We start from the raw sequence: 12,549 nt of genomic DNA, 5'->3' as shown, positions 1-12,549 counted from the left end.
TAGTTCAATTTCATAGAAGCATGCTTCTAATAAATCATGTTTTGTAGTGAATACTTTGAAATCACCTGATAGGAAGAGAAATTATAAAGTTGATGATTCACTTCAGAACAATCGTTTCAATACCTCCTTGTCTGTATATTTACGTGTAACTACCACACAGTGCAACCTGCAGGAACTTAATGAACATCTGCAAGAAAAATGGGCATTTATATATGCAATGTTTGCAGGCTGGAAAAAAGTACAAAGGGATGTGAAATTGTCAGAACTGATTACTTTGGGAAGGTGTAAGCTAAATTTAATGGAACAAAAGAAGAGTTCACTCGGTGTATAATCAGTAGATTTGTTTCCACTGACCACAGAAGAGTCCAAATTCACATTTTGAAACTAGATTTACTTAATGGAAACGGGCCAATTTCACATTTTCACAGAATAGGATTAGATGTGTTTTTTTTTGTTGTTGTTGTTTTTTTTAATGTGATCAACAACCGGATGTTACTACAGATGGGAAATACGAAAAAGAAAACAGGAAGTAGTACGAGGATGGCTCATCACGTAGACAATCTTATTCACACATGATTTTCTTTGCATTTCTTATTTAAGAGACACCGAAATAATGAAATTGTATTTTTTTGTCAAACGTTTGCACAGCTACTGCTGTTTCATATGGTTTAGCTCCCATTAGCTACTGCTACATTTTATTTGTTTGTTTTCCTCCACCTTCCTGTTGAACGCAGAATGTTAATCCCAAAGACGTGTTTGTCTGGATGAATAAAGGATTTTCCTGCAGTGTGTCTGAGCAGCACTCAGAAATATCCAGTCCACAAAAGAAGAGAACAAACTCGGAGACAGCGAAGACAAAAAGCGCCTGTAAGACTCCGCTGAGAGTCGGTTGGGCTTTGTGCGAGAATTGAGTCATAAATTATGAACGTGGGCAAGTGACGGGACACAATGAATCTCTGGAGTTTGGTTACAGTAAATGAGTGGGATGGATGTTAGTGGAACAGTCAGTAATTTTTTACCATAAAGATTACATTATAATAAATTAACTCTATACTTTGAAAAGAGAAAATCACCATCATCCATTTGACATTTTGCCTCTTTTTATTAATTCTTCCTGCACCCGCTGACATTTTACATTGAGCCACTATGGGTTAAGCACCTCTCCTGTATGAAAAGCCACTTGCTAAAAAGAATTATGGGTGACCGATTAGCTTGGCGTAATTGGAAACCGATTGACTTGGCCACGTCACACCTGGTTTCATAACATTTTACATTCCCGTTGCAGGGGGACGCATATACAGTAAGCAGCTCCAGAGGAGCAGAACCTTTTCATGCTCGTGTTTTTAGTGAGGCAGAAAATGGCGTGGCTGAAGCCGCGTCGCCACAGCAGATCTGAACCATTACTTCAAAGAGACGGGGTGGAGATGATCTTTGCATGATGGATGCAGCTCTGCTGGCTGCGGACGCCATGCAACGACGGGACGCACCTATCTACGTTTCATGCTTCGCTGCCAAGCAAACTGCTACTCAAAACAAAACCGACAGCTCTTTTATCCACGATGGATTTCTGGTTCTTCATTATGTCTATAAAAATGTTGACATTTGAGTTATAAATGTTGCCCATGTGTCCACCAGGTTTAGGATAAAGGATTCCCATTGAAGCCAAAGGACTGTTGAATTATGCAGTAGCTATGTGTTTCAAACTGGGGTTAGTCTGGAAGTTAGTAGTTGGAAATGTTAGAATGTACAGTGTACTGTAATTTGTTTAGGTTTTATGTAATAGATTAACACACAAAAAACAAAGGTGGCAGGATTTTGCTGTTTTCTTATGAATACAAATGAAAAAAGTGGGGAATATGTATTTAGTCCCCTTTACTTTGTAGGCACCAAATAAAACCAAATTCAAAAAGTACTTCTAATCTCAATTTAGGTCAGCACAATGTTTTATAAATGTTTTCCTGTAATATAAGTTTCATGTATGTGGATTGCATTTGATTGTGTTTTCTTACATCCACTTTTATAATAACTAGGTTGCCAGCTCTGGTGAGAGTGAACCGCTGAGACAGATGTCTGCATACAGAATTTAGGACGATACTCTTGGCTGGCATTTCTTTTTCATGTCCCCAAAAATCATTTTCTTTGTCATCTTTGCAGTGTGCAGCATTTCTGCATCAAGTTTCATCTCTTTGTTTTTAGCACTATAAACTATTTGCTTCTGTTTTTTGTTTTTTGTTTTTCAGTTACTGTGTGTTAATTTGACTGTTTTAATGCGAATAATCATAAAACCGGTGCACGGCGTTTTAATTGTTTTTGTTTTGTTTTTTGTAAATTGTCCAGAACCAAGTAATAGTTGCAGTTCTGGGTAACTTTTTTCAAAGAGTAAAGGTGAAGCTTTGACTGATTATCTGCCACTCATCTCCTTTGTTTTAAACGGTAAAAGTGTTGCTAATCCTTTTATCTGACATTTCAAAGAAAAACATCTGGAATCTAAAGCAGCAGCTGGAAAAAAACTGGATTTCGTTTTTGGGCTCATGACAGCTGGCACCAAACTTGGTTCAACTTATGCTTAGGTATTCTTCTTCCTAAAATCTTCAGGAATTAACCTTAAAAGTTTTGTAATAATTTCTAAATATAAATTTATTGGTTTATTTTAGGGAATTACCAGCAATTCCTTACATGACATTTTCCCAAACAAGCCTTTTTTTTTGTTTTCTTGCAAACAGTTGCTAACCAAACTATTCACTTGCACTTTTCAAGCCACTGTCCGAATATCGGCTGACAGTTTGTTGTGCACTTGGAAATGAAAGGTAGATTCACACCTCCCAGCCTGCTGTGACACAAAGTCAAAGTGAAGTAAATTTCACAGCAGTAAAATCCACACACTGGCCAGATTTTTGTGACTATGTGAGCCAAAGGAGACATTAAGACTTCCAGTGAAATGATGGCGCCGGACGCACAACAGAGAAAGTTGGAAAACAAGCAGCAGAAGAAAACAAATAATAAATATAGTGAGGAGAAATCTACCCATTTCTTGATTTGGAGAACTTGTCTCTTAGTGAAAACGCACACAAAGCAACTGCAGCGTGTATTCAGTTTGACTTTCCTCTTTCCGGAGGCGACGTATCAGAAGCCAGCTCATCATCTCCTCCTATGAGTCTGGAGGAGAGCATGTACATCTCAGAGCATTTGGAGTGGAGAGCATCTGCAGACTTTGAGACCTTAAGAGTGGCTTCAGCAAGTCAATACTGATTTAAATGGTCAATATGCATTTATATGCTGCTTAGGAACCAATCCTCAGAGCTGTTTGGATAAGGCACCATTAAAAACAAATAAATCCATGTGCAAACATCAAGGCCAGGCTAAAGATCCTTTTACCTTTTGAATCTATCCACATTTTCTCATGGTGCAACCACAAACTTTGATTGTTTTATTCCAACTTCAGCGACTTATCTACATGTTTTGTGACGGAAGTTTTAAACAGGACGATGGTTTTTTTTCTCCAACATAATGTGCATTTGTTCTAGCCACTCTTCCATTTGTGGAGTGCAGAACTAGTTTGTCTTTTCGATTGAGTCCATGCGATGTGTGCATCTTTACACCACCTCCAGAGTGACTGGGACTTTTTTCTGATGAATGCCATTCTTGTGCTTGTCAGTTTAGATAGACAATCATGTCTTGGTAGATTGTTCCACACTCTTTGGCTTCAGATGATAGATGGGTCGGTGCTTAATTAGATGTTAAAAGGTTGGAGTATTACTTTACAACCTAAGTTTATGGTGAATTTCTTCACAACTTTCTCGTGTTCTTTGGTTTTCATGATGCTGTTTGGTCACTAAGGCTTTAACAAAGCCTTTCAACAAGCAGCTGATTTATACTGAGATTAAATTACTCACAGATAGACTCGATTTGCTAATGAGGTGACTTCTGGAGGCAGTTGGTTGCTCTGGGTGGCATTTAGAGTGGTCGGAGTGAGAGGGGCGAATGGAAATGCACATCACTCTTTTCAGATTTTCATTCGTAAAAATATTTGAAAATGTGTGTATACTTTTTATTTCACTTCAGAGTTTCCTATTTTATGTTTTACGTCTTTGACGTGAAATCCCAATAAATTGCAAAAACATTTGTGGCTGTAATGGAATAAAATGTGAAAACCCCTAAAAGGACATTGCTGTTTCCCAAACATCCATTATGGTGGAGCTTTGCATTAGGGTTTGCCTTAGGAGCTGCATTTCCAACAGCCCTAATTCACGTTCAAAGCACTCACAATTGATTACACATTTAGTTACAGAGACATGAGTGGGCAAAGACGATAGCAACTATCTCTGCGATGGGGGCAAGACATGCACGGCTGCTCAGCGGTCTTTGGATAGGCCGAGACTGACAGCAGGAACGTGGGAACAACAGAATTGGGAATCTCCTCTTCTTCTTCTATGTACGTCAACCTGGGTCATTGGCACGCCAATCCGCACTCGGCCGACGGACAGACGCGCACACCTCTTCATGAACAGAGCACATCTCTTCCTGTCAGATCAGACCATGGGGGTCAATGGAGGTCAGAGTGGCAGAGTAGGAGCAGGCAGACAGCTTGTCAGTGCTGCTGGCAATCAGATGGATGGGCCAATACTTCAGGGATCCAGCATTTTACTTTCCTTATTAACACGCTGTACTACTGCAGTTGGACATGTCCTAATACGCTCATTCTGGTTGCATATTTACAACAAACATGAAAACGGCTCCGTCACAAATTCCCTGATGAGTAAATTAGAGGGTTTTTTTTGTTTTTTGTTTTCGTGACACTAATCACTCTGCAAAACATTTCAGCTCCCAAGTCTCATTTCGGGTTCTCTCCCTGCTATTTATTTGACTCTATTGGCTCAAGCTGATGCATCCATTTGTCACTTGTCTGTATCTTGCTGCACAATCTGATCCCACGGTTCACATTAACATGGCTTTTCTAGGACAGCGGTTCATTACCGAGGCCCGGCATGGTGAACCACTCCATTAGGACTCTGGAGATGGAGACCGAACATGGTGAGCAGAGGGGAGATGGGAAGACGAGCGGGGCAAGGGTATGGGATAAGCGGAATGATAAAGCAGAGGGTGGGAATATGGAAGAGTGAATGACGGATGTCAGTGTGGGAAGCGAGGGGGAAACGAGGTGACCAGATGAATCACCGGCCGGCAGATAATTGGACGAGCTGCACTCAAGGGAGCATCGCTGCGCCATGAAAAGTGACACCATGATTTGCAATTAACCGCAAGAGGTGGAATGGGGATTTTGTTCCCTTTGGATTTCTTCCAGGAATTTCATATCTGACAAGATGTTTGCTGTAATGAATCTGTTGGGCTGGAGGAAACATAATTATCGTTTAACATATGTGACGGTGCTGCTCTGTAAGGGCTAAATTTCCCATTTCAAGAGGCTGAAATTAGTGGGCAGCATCAAGAGGGGCAGCCCTTCAGCGATCTATCTGGCCATTGCATCATCTTAACATCTGAGGGAGCTGAATACCTAATGACACAGACCAATTAACATTTATGACTGCAACAGGACTGCTCTCACCATTCGGGCAGCTTTGACAACTGTCTGGTGAGCTGTTTTCAAAGTGAACAGCATCCATAAGTGAGTTACGATGCCTCTCGTGTGTTTTGCTGAACATTCTCCGACTTGTATGTTCACTGGGATTGCATGAAGTAAATGAGAGTTTGAGAGAGTCTTTGTTCTGTTTTTGGTCCAGCTTCTTTGTCACGCAAGAATATTTTGAGAACAGAGTTGGATCTGATTTATGTAAAACTCGACTGGTTTGCAATGCTAAATTAGCAAGTATTAATCATTTAGAAAAGACTACATGAATTATATAACTTTATGTATTGTCAATTAACTATCCAAACTATCCCTTCCATGCTTTTTGACAGGAATGTGCACATTTTAATGAATTTTGAGCAACAGAGCATGCCCTAATGCCAGACTTTAATCGTATATTGCAGTTATTCCTGAAATAATAAAAGTTGGCTCCTCTTCCTCTACGGCAGCAATCGCTGGTGAAAAGCCTTGGTCATGTGCGACACTCATTTTCGCCAGGAAGATAATGCACCCTGAAATTTGATGGAATTCAGAATGGGATCTCGAAGCCATCCAGAACTGTGTGAGACTGATAGCCGCTTGCGGTTCCTCACATACATGCAGCCTATTTAGTTCCTCCACTGGCAGCAGCTCCGGCGCTCAGTAGGGCAACCGTCATGAAACGGTAACAGACTCAACCAGAGACACACAAACTACTTAAATTCTACAAAATTAATGCTTTTATTCACAATATTTAGATTTTATTCAAATGTTAAAATGGACTTGATTCACAATCTTTGATCCATAACCTAGAGTGCATGATTTAACCAGTTTGCATTTCATGTTGTCATAAGTTTCATATGTTATAGTGTTATTTTTTTCCCTTTGATACTTTGTCTTTTGTTTTTTATACTTGCTGTGACATCAATTGCCCATTTAGGACACAGATAAAATCTGAGCAAGAAGAGACGGTAACTCGACAAGCACTGAATTTTGTTTTGTGTCCTCAATAAGACTCAGTCTTTCTAATGTTTAATGATGCAAGTAAAACTTCAGCAACTACTGATAACTGTGCTAACTGGACGCCTGCATAGGTTGCTACTTTTTCTATTTGCACCAAGTTGGAATATTATTAATATCACCCAAATGTCTAACCATGTAGATAACGGTAACATTTGTTTTTCACCATAAGTAGCATAATTTTCCTCTTCATTTAACCAGTTTATAAGTTTACAATTGGTGTATCTGTATAGTTGTTAGCGAAACAAATTAATGTATTCCACTACAAATACATTCCTAAAGCAGGTGAAGGTTTGTCGGTGAAGAGAACATCATACAGGACGAAAGAACGAGATGACAAGCTGAATTCCTCGATTGTTGTAATATTATTTTGACTCTACTTTACGGTTTCTTGCGGTGCTGTAAATGTAGGCAGTAAAAATGCCCCTGCATGCATTTCCAACCTCATTAAGATTTCACATTCTTCATCGAGCCCACGCAAGTGTTTTAAAGCAGGTATTCATCAAGCTTCTTAAATGATCTCAAATTGTGAGCTCTTAAAGTGCCAAAAAAGTGTTTCTGATCATTTTATGCTCAAACCACTTCCCCTTGTAATTAAAAATCATAAAACCGCGCATAGACGCTGTTGATATTGTCAGTTTTCATAACAGAGTAATTCCTGTTTGAAGCGTTGCCGGTAAAAGACATTAAAACTGTATTTAGTCAGGATTGTAAGGAGCATCTATAAACATGCCTATCATTTAAGCAGCGTTTATAAAAAGCTTAGTGCTATTCAGGCGTCTGAGTTAAATGGAGTGATTTGTGCAGTTAACAGTTTAATTGCACTTAGATAAACAGGAGGAAGATCAAATATTTACTAGATGAGACGTTTTAAGAGGGATAATGATTATAGGTCTTTCTTTTTTATTTGAGAAAGACCTAACTCCACTCTGCCATCTTCAAGACTTTTCTGACTCGGCCATTTTACTACGGGAGCAGTAGAAACATCACCGTTGGACGTCTCCCTTCAGAGACAGACTGCTGCATCCTAGATGCCCAAACAGTTGCTATCGCATATCCTTCCTGCTATAACTACAACTCCTCCCAACAAACTTGCACAGTTTTTTTTTTTTTTTTTTTGTAATTTCAAATAATACCCCTGCAATTTCTTAAATTTCTTGTAATAGTGTTTTAAGCACTAATACACCTGGGACTTGTTTAATGATCCTACTCAGTGGCACATTCTAATCACAATGTGTTATTTTTAATAGCTGTACTTTTTTGTCTTATGTTGCAAATTTGCCCACACTGTAAAACCTCTTACTGTTATTTTCAGGGCATAAAATATTTTAGAGGACACTGGGTCACAGACTTCTGGAGTCTTAAAGTGACATTTTCCTTTGTTAATTATTATTTAATTGGACTTAAGGGCAACAGATGTTACTGTATGTAGGATGACCTCTGAATATTATTTCAACAAATGCCTACCTCTGTCTGCTGTCAGTTTTCCCACTTCATCTTAAATGCAACAATTAACACAATGACCTGCTTTCTTAAAAAAAAAAAAAAGATTTTACTCATGAATTTTCGCAAATCTCTTATTTATGTAACAATTTTTTAGAAAAAGCAGAAAATGAGTTCAGAAACTGTAAAATATGTTGGATATTTAAGCGTGAAAAGCAGCTCAATGTGTTTCTTTCTCCACCTATTTTTAACGGCATCGATCGAACCAGAAAAGTGTGCGGCGCTGCGGAGAAGTGGGACGACCTTGTACGCTGGTCCTGATTGACAAAGTGGAGACTGATGCACCTGCATAGCAATGCAGGCTGTTTGAGCTGTCAGGCTGTCGAGTTAAAAGTGTTAAAGACAAAGCGAAGCAGGAGTTGGAGGATCTGTCTGGACAGGGAGGCTTTGGCACATCTCTGTCTTTGCTAACATTCACTAAGGGACATCTAAACTCAGAAGACACGGCCACGTTGTCACTATAATCAATGAGGAAACAGTTTTAGCTGAGATTTGCTGTAACTTTATGACCAATTATATCAAAGGCTTACAGTTAAATAGACATCACAAAATTATGGATTATTTTCGGAGCATTTTCACTTTTTAGCTGTTGATTTGGAAGATTTAATTCAGATATTAACTTTATTTCTGTGTTTTCCTCATGAAACAGCTTTATATGAATCCTTCAGCTTGCTGGACAATATTTCCTCTAAATCAGCGAAGGAGAACTGCTGCCAGGCCTAAACTGAATAAATTATTTTCAAAGAGCTCACAAGTGTCTGTTTACTCCAGCTCAGGCTCCGTATTATTAATATTTTATTTATTTCGACGCCAAAATATTATATACAACTTTCAGTTCATGCTAATGTGTTTAGTTTTGAAAGAATGTAAGTTTCTGAGTGCATTTGTTGCTGGGGATTGCATCTCCATCTTTGTCATGTTTGAGGTTTTTGAATGTTGCATAATGTTTTAACACTAAGGTGAAGTTTTTGCTTCATGAACGGCTGAGCAAGAAACGGATCATTCCAACATATATAAATGTTTGTTTTTTCCCACATCAACCCCACCATGATGGAGGCGATAACGCTGAATAGTAAATCAGCTTCAGACTGACTACTGACAAGTTTTAGGATATTTTAAAATGCTCAAAATCAAAAGTACCAGATTAACTGAAAAGGAACCTGGAGCAGTGTTGTTGTGGAAACCACATTTAATCCAAAATAAAGATCCATATGAGGAGAAGATTGATTGGAACATGGACTCAGAGCTTCTCTCCAGCCTTACTTCCAGTTAACCAATACTTAGTAACTCCCTACCGCTCAGAGCACCTGAAGTCATTTATTAAAGAATTGGGAGCCCATTAAAATGTAAACAAATAAATCAGACTTGCAAAGTAAACACCGTGTGAGTGCGTCATGAGAGTGGAACCAGGAGCACACAGGAATCTTGTACTAAACCTCAGGAGGGAAAAACGAATGGTTACAAGCATGTATGCAGAGGACGGGGGAGGAAGAGCACGTTTTCCTGCTCCTGCATGGTTTATTCATTTTTTCCTACTTGGACACATTAGATTTGACTCGACCCATCAATGAGGGTCCTCTGCAGACCATAACGAGATGGAAACGTTTTAACCACATGTTGCAGCAGAGAGTAGTGCCACAGTACAGACCGCAGTGGATGCACGGCATCACAGATCATGTATGTGGTGAAGATGTACAACTGAAACTCTTTAAAAACCTAAAAAATAACATTAACAGCATTTACCTGAAGTAAAGTGCACCAAGCACATGTGCATATAGTTCAAATTGTGGTTTAGTTTTGTGGAAAGAATAAGACTGCAGGAAGGAGCAGAGTGATGCTTGGCTGCATTTCCTATGCCTTTAACACGATGTCCTGTGAAAACATTTTATAAATATGCTTTCATGTTTTCCAATAAAATAAAATAAAAACAATGATCCAAGCAGTGATTCTGAAAGTATAAATTAAACCAATATGTTGAAAGTCAAATAGGAGCCAGTTTTGAAAACTGTACATTTGTAAAACCTTCATGTGCCTTTGACACAATCCTGCTCCATCACACCTGAATCAAATGAATGCTTAATGGCCAGGCCTTTGGAAGTTTGTTGACATGCCAAATGGGTGTCTTGGAGCAGGGATGGATCCAAAAGTTTTAAGTCAGAAGCACTAGAGAACGAGAGCTGGGTGTATGGGAATCAAAATGTAAAATGTAATTGTAATAAAAAAAAAGAAATGTTAGAGTACCAAAAACACAATAGGACATTGAAAATGTTATCTAATACATTTATATTGACCAGCATCCTGATAATTTCATAATTTCATTGCACTTGCAGCAAGGCTTGTTGGGTACAATGACAATCAAAGCTCTCTATTTCGGGTACAGAAAAAAAAAAGTGGGAAACTGTTTTGTTTCCCAACCTTTGATATGTTTCGTATGATCAGACTCGTTTCTGCTTTGCTTTGTTTGTGAGAAGGCTGTCAGAGGAGGCCATCAGAGAGTGTGAACGCAGGGGAGGCGGGTGCCTCACACAGTGATTCCATCCCACAGTCTGTTTGTGTTCCACTGATACAGCTCAGTCTCTGGACTCTGTCAGGAGGCCTGTTCCTGTCAAGTCAAATAAAAGCATTTCTCGCTCTGACACGGTGAACAGAGGGCCAAAGGGGTTCAAAAAGAGCTCGTAAAATGCACCAAACCTAAGCGTATGTCTGCAGCAGAATGCAAATAGAAACCCTACAAGTTCAACAGCTCACAGGCAAGTCCAGGCTCAGACAATGTATAAAAAAAAGTGCACACTTTCCTTTCTTGCTGACATTTCTTCTAAATGTCAAATCATTCACCTGGAAAGAGTTCCACAGACCTTCAGGGATTGTCTTTGAGAATGTCAGACTAAACAACGTCTATGTACAAAGCTTCGGATTGAGTACAGTGTCTACAGACTTCTTACAGTGAAGCCTGAGGGGAGGTGAGACATGCAGGTCTCTGATGACTTAGTCGCATTGCCTTAGCAAGTGTGCAAGTAATCTCAGGCTATGTTTTGTCTTGTAAACAATGCAGTGGAAGCGTTGCTTGACCCTATTTCCTGTGCATTATTAAATAACCCTCTACATCCTCCTATTCCAGTGATTTCTACAACTGTCCCTAGGGAACCTCAAATAAGGGGAAAAAAGGCAGACTTCCACCAAATACCATCAAACAAGTCAGTGGTATTTACTACCATTATCTGGATTTTGTCTCAAGTTTACTTTAAAAGGACAGTTCTGACAGAGTCAATGAATTAAACCGGCCAACCACATAAAAGGTAACTATAGTTTATAAAACCTGAGGCCATTAAACAAACACTGGGTGAACTCGGTTACACCTGGGGCATAAACAGGCCCTTGATTTGCAAAAGAAGAGCCGACACAGTTTGCATTAACAGTGACAGTGATTGTTGCTGGACTAATTAGTGTTAACCCCGGCTCTCCTCCACCAGATGTCTCAGATTATGCACCAATGTCTCAAGGTGACAGGAATGTTTGGCGGTTTGATTTTATCCGCAGTAACCAAGGTCAGAGCGGGAGCTAATCTGATGTGTGTGTACACAGTACTAAGCTTTGTGTCAAGTCATCTGCCTTGTAGGCAGCAGCTCTAATTCAGCTTTGATATCACACATGCTCCATTGTTTCACTGGAGATGTGAAAAGCATAACCGTTTCACACTGTGTTGGGCAATTTCTAAAGCGCCTGGAAAAATTTCAACTGTGTGCTTTTTTTTTTCCTCACACTTATTTTGAACTTCAAAAAGACAAACTTTTTTTGGATTAATGATCATCTAAAGCAGCGAGAAACAAGTTGCATTGGATATAAAAAGTGTGCGCGGCCTAGTCAAAGGCCAGGTTTTGGTCAAAAGATGAATTGTTTTAGAGTTTTTACACCTTTACTGCGGCCTGCTGTATATCTTGTACTATTGAAATGAAAAACAAATCTGTTGGAGCAAGATGGCTCAACTTAAAACGACCTAATTACATAAATGTGCACACCATTAAGCTAATGCTTCAGTCTTCTTGTAACACAATTATTTAAATTAAAGAGAATCCATTCAACCTTAAATGAAGTTCAACTGTTATAGTAGCATCTTTAGTGTGATCTAGTATTGTGTCAGTGACTAACCAAAAATCCCCAGCCTTATTGCAACCTGACCACTAACTACTTTTACTACTCCCCTTTTTAGTGTTTAAATAATCAATAAGATGCTTGATTAAACCTTAACATACATTCCTACAGAAATTCATGACAATTTATCCAAAAGACACTTAAATTCCCAGTGTGAAAGAAAGAAAGAAATAGAGAGATGAGAACCTAAAAATGCGTTAAAAACATAAAGAGATCTGTTTATCAGCTTCTGCCAGGCCAGTAATTACAACAGCAATACCTCCAGGAAGGCAGTTTGACTGTTATTGCCTTTTCAAAAGAAATCACTTCATTGG

The 12,549-nt window shown here is 39.1% G+C and overlaps 1 protein-coding gene and 1 long non-coding RNA gene across 6 annotated transcripts in view; one reads left to right on the top strand and one right to left on the bottom strand.

Annotated features, from left to right (window-relative positions):
• LOC103140232 (uncharacterized) overlaps nt 1-12,549 on the top strand; it is a 61,242-nt gene that overhangs the window by 32,566 nt on the left and 16,127 nt on the right. Inside the window, exon 4 of one of the 5 annotated variants that reach the window (XR_001662541.1) lies at nt 1,348-2,448. The exons of the other annotated variants lie outside the window; for them this stretch is intronic. This is a non-coding gene — a long non-coding RNA (uncharacterized LOC103140232). Of the gene's footprint in view, nt 1-1,347; nt 2,449-12,549 lie in introns of those variants that run through there. 5 annotated transcript variants of the gene reach the window in all.
• Nucleotides 1-12,549, bottom strand: part of chrm2a (cholinergic receptor, muscarinic 2a) — a 71,188-nt gene that overhangs the window by 48,818 nt on the left and 9,821 nt on the right. The gene's annotated exons all lie outside the window — the stretch shown is intronic.

Source organism: Poecilia formosa, unplaced genomic scaffold (assembly GCF_000485575.1).
Source record: "Poecilia formosa unplaced genomic scaffold, Poecilia_formosa-5.1.2 Scaffold69, whole genome shotgun sequence".
NCBI lineage: Eukaryota > Metazoa > Chordata > Actinopteri > Cyprinodontiformes > Poeciliidae > Poecilia > Poecilia formosa.
Note: the sequence above shows the minus strand (reverse complement) of the source record. Positions and strands in the feature narration are given on the sequence as shown.